The sequence below is a fragment of the Crocodylus porosus genome, unplaced genomic scaffold (assembly GCF_001723895.1).
Source record: "Crocodylus porosus isolate Cpor-Errol unplaced genomic scaffold, CroPor_comp1, whole genome shotgun sequence".
NCBI classification, from domain to species: Eukaryota; Metazoa; Chordata; order Crocodylia; family Crocodylidae; genus Crocodylus; species Crocodylus porosus.
The window spans coordinates 27,917,209-27,921,820 of NW_017728931.1; positions in this window are offsets into that span (position 1 = coordinate 27,917,209).

The window sequence follows — 4,612 nt, forward strand, 5'->3', positions numbered from 1 at the left end:
CAGGAGCAGGGGCTGTGGGGGCTCCAGGGCCTCCTGGCAGAGCCCCCTGCCCCCAGGCAGCACAGGGCAGCAGAGGGAAGCAGGGCTTGGGCTGGGGCCACTGGGGCTGTCACCCAGCCCCACACTGTGCGGGAGGGGGCCCAAGTGACCCTGATGGCAGCTGCTCCTGCCAGTGAGTGCCTGGTGGTTTTGTTTTTTAAATAGCCAGGATGCTGGGTTGGGGGGGCAAGTGGGGCCAGGGATCAGAGGTTTCAGGGGACAGGCAGGGTGTAGGACCAGGTGGGGCAGCAATGGGGGGCTGGGGGAGCAGGTGGGGCTAGCGAGGGTCCCCCATGGTCCCTTCCCCCCATCTCCAGCCCTCCTACACCTTCCACTTACCAGCAGGAGCCTGAGTCCAGCTCCCTGCAGCTGGCATGCTGCCTGCCTTGCACAGGCAGGCAGCATGCTTCAGCACAAGGGTGAGGGCAATAAAGATGCTCTGGCTGCTATCAGAGTGTCTCTGTGGAGGATTCAGCCTCTGGCTGCCCTGCTTTTTTTCTGCCATGGTGCTTTTTGACCCTTGGATATCAGGGTGGGGGGGTCTAATGTTGGTCCTGCACTACAAATTTGGGAGGAAGGGGGAGCAGGGACTGTTCCTCCTCTGAAAAGTTTCTAAAACCACAACATTGCTGGCCATGGTCAGTTCTGCAAGACCCCTAGAGCCAGTTGGATGGTGAGACTTGATTAATAGCTTGTTTACTTTACTTATCATTTACCAGTATTATGTATCAATAAAAGCCTTTTGCCAGTGGTGACATGTTGGGGGTGCACAGGGGTGCACCTGCACCCCCCCAAGGGTGCTGGTGCACCCTCTGACCAGTTGTGCTCCCCACTTAGGCGATGGTTGAGGGGGCTGGCAGGAGTGCCAGTGCCCCCCCCCCCCCGTGAGCACCGGCCAAAGAGTGGGAGCACCCTGACTGCTTCTGGAAGTGCTGTGATCACTTCCCAGTCAGTGAGTTTTGCCCCAGTTGGTGCAACTTGCCATGGGGGGACCTGCCCCCCCCGTCACTGACTGGTTGCTGGTGGGGCAGGTGCCCCCCTGACTAAGGTGGGATCAGTTGCCTATGCCTCTTGCTATCAAATGGACATGCTGTGATTGGTCAATAGTTAGTTGCACCTGCCCATGTGAAATCCAGGCCAACAATGGCCTTTAATCAGAGCTTCCCATTTTCTATATACAAAACAATCCCAGATTCTCATTTTTTTCACAACCAAGATTAGTTTGTATTTTATAGGACGAGGACCTAAATGTATGCCAAGTCATAAGAACATAAGCACAGTGTTTATGATTTGAAATCCTAAACCCACTGAAGTTAATGGTAAAACTCCCATTAACTTCATATGATGAAGGATATCACCCAGAGCTTTAAAGCACAAAAACAGTCATTATTATCATCTAGTCTAGCATCTAGGCCGAGTACAGTCAAAAAGCCCAAGGCTGAATTGATTCAGTCTTTGCAGGTTAGTTTAAACTGCAAAGACTGAACCAATAAGCAAATGAACAGGCATTCATTTTGGATTCAGAAAATGCAGCCACATGCCTACAGTGACTCAGGCCAGAAGCCAGGGGGTGCTAGAGCATGGGCTGTGTGTTCACTTCCTCTTCCAGCTGCCTCCAAGGTCTCTGGGATTTTCAATCCACAATCAGAGCAGCAGGACTCTGCAGGGTTGCTCATCACTTCCTCTTCCTGCTTCCAGGTGCCTCTGGGATTTGTAGTCCATAGTCATAGCCAGCTCTAAGTAAGCAGGCAGGGCAGCACTGTACTCAGGAGAAAGGAAGTTTAAACCCCTTCCCTGGCTCCAGAACCCAGCAGGGGTTTGTCTGGGGTGGAGGGGCATTAAGCCTACCAGTGAGGCCTGTGAACCAGCTCTCACTGCTCCAGCTAGGGAGTAGAGGGGCTGGGGTAGCCCTGCTCTCTGGAGCAGACAGCAGAGCCCAGCCCAGGGCTGCAAAGCATGCTGGGAAATGCTGATTTAACTTGAACCAGGAAGAGCTCCGGGACAGAAGTTTCATAAACCATTTTGGCCTAAATCAGTTAAGTCTGATACTACATTCACCCAGGTTTATCTTGAACCAGTTTCATTAATTTTGAAACTGGTTTATGTGTACTGAACTTCTATTCTTTTACAGGTTTAAAACAGTTTCTGATCACTTAAACCAGTAAATCATTTAAACGTTTGTCCTTAGCCCTGGTGTAACATAGGTCATAAATGGTTTCTGTGTCCTGTGATTTCTTGCTGTACTGGACAACAGCTACAGGTTTCCCTCAATTAATGTGGGTGCTTTATATGCAAATTCGCTCTTATATGATGAACATATTTAGACCCATAATTCATTATATGCGAGGTAAATTCACTGTTATGCAATCAGCATACATGCCCTCCCACCCAAGCAGGTAAGTCTGTGGAGGGAGGGGAAAGGGCTGTGGTACCACTCACCCTAGCCCTGACTGCAGCATCCCTGGGACCTGCTGGTGCCAGTGGCCTAGAGCTGCTGGGCTGCACCATGCTTTGCCTGTCCCTCCGCACTTGGGCTCAGCCCAGCTCCTGGGCTGTGCTGTGCCATGGTGCAGGCAGTTGGTGTCAGTTGCTCCCAGAGCTGCTCCAGCATGGGCTGGGGTGAGTGCAGACAACCAGAGCCCTAGGCAGCATGGGACAGAGAGCAGAGGTGAGTGGGGACATACAGAGAATGGTGCAGTCCAGTGCCTGCAGGCAGCTAGTGCTGTCCACTGCCGGGGCTGCTGCAGCTGGGACTGGGGTGAGTGCTGCTCTGTTCCCTCTGCTTTGCTGCCTTGTGCAACCCTGGGAGCGGCACCCCTCCCCCCGCCCCTTCCCTAGTCCCAGCCTCTCTCCCTCCCTCCCTCACTGGCATGGGAACCTATCCCTATTTGTTACATTGTAGAGTGGGTTCACTTTATGCAAATTCAGTTTATGCGCCGTTCTCCAGGAACACAGGTACAGCATAAATCAAAGAAAGACTGTATTTTAGAAAGAGGTTTTGATTTAAAGTAGCAGAGAATCTACCACATCTTTAATCAAGTTATGTGCATAGACTGCAAATTTAATGCATCTTCTTTATAGTTTGCATTTGTCTAGCTTCAGCATCTAATCATAAGATGTTTTACCTTTTCTGCTGAATTAAATAGATCTGTTCTGTCAGAAACATTCTCTCCTTGTAGGTATTTATGGAGCACTATTGTGACAGGCTGGCTGGCAGTGACCTAGCCTAGGGGTTTTGAAAGAGCAAAAGATGATTGGAGGACTTGGGATTCCCTTTCCTCACCAATCTGGTAATGATTTGGCCCAGGGTTTTGAAGGGGTAAAAGATGATTGGAGGACTTGGGATTCCCTTTCCGCACCAATCAGGCCAGAGAGACTCACCCCCTGTGTCCCGATTGGCTCCTTGGGTCACCTGGAGGGGGATAAAAGGGGCAGCATGGGCTGACTCAGGGGAGAGACCAGCGAGGGACAACAACGAAGGAGCATCACAGAGCTGGCAAGAGCTGAGCCAGAGGGGCAGGAGCAGTTGCCCCGGAAGAGCCTGAAAGCACAGGACCTGCAGGCAGCAGTGGGACCCCCAGCAACGCAGCGTGTGGCCAGCAGGAGAAGCTCCCCACTGGGCTCCAGGATCGCCAAGGAGAGGCTGCAGCCAACAGGAGAGGCTCCCCCCGCTTCAGGAAGGATCTGAGCAGCGACCTGAGTGGTTCCCAGCTCTGCTTCCAGCTCCTCCAATCAGAGGCCAGGCAGCTTGAAGTGAGGCCAGGCTCCGGAAAAGTCAAGACCCCCAGCAGGCTAGAGCAGTGTCACTAGTGGTGGCATTCCTGCCTACCACATGGGAGATCTAGGTTCAAGTCTTGGCAGAAGTGACTTGGGATGAGTGAGATAACACTCACTCACAGAAGTGACTTGGGTGGAGGGTCACATACCACATTTTGGCAAGCTGTCGATGCCCCCTGGTTGCCATCTTGTGACCAGAAGTTCCGCTCCCTAACCCCTGACCTTTGCCACCAGTTTGAGAAAATTATTCTGGCACACATCCACAAGGGGTCAGCTGGGGACTACATGCTTAGGGGCAACCAACACGGGTTCATCAGTGGCAGGTCCTGTCATACCAACCTGGTGGCCTTTTACGATCAGGTCACCAAATCATTAGATGCAGGGGTAGCAGTGGACATAGCTTTCCTGGACTTCCAGAAGGCTTTCGACACTGTCTATCACCCCGTTCTCATCAAGAAACTGGGGGACTGCGATGTCAACACCCACACAGTCAAATGGGTCGCCAACTGGCTGGAGAGCCACACCCAGAGGGTGGTAGTGGATGGGTCCTTCTCATCCTGGAAGGACGTGGGCACTGGGGTTCCACAGGGCTCGGTCCTTGGGCCTGCACTGTTCAACACCTTCATCAGTGACTTGGATGAGGGGGTGAAAAGCACCCTGTTCAAATTTGCTGATGACACTAAGATGTGGGGGATGTGGGCACGCTAGAAGGAAGCAACAGACTACAATCAGACCTAGACAGGTTACAAGGGTGAGTGGACGAGAATAGGATGGGATTCAACACAGACAAGTGCAA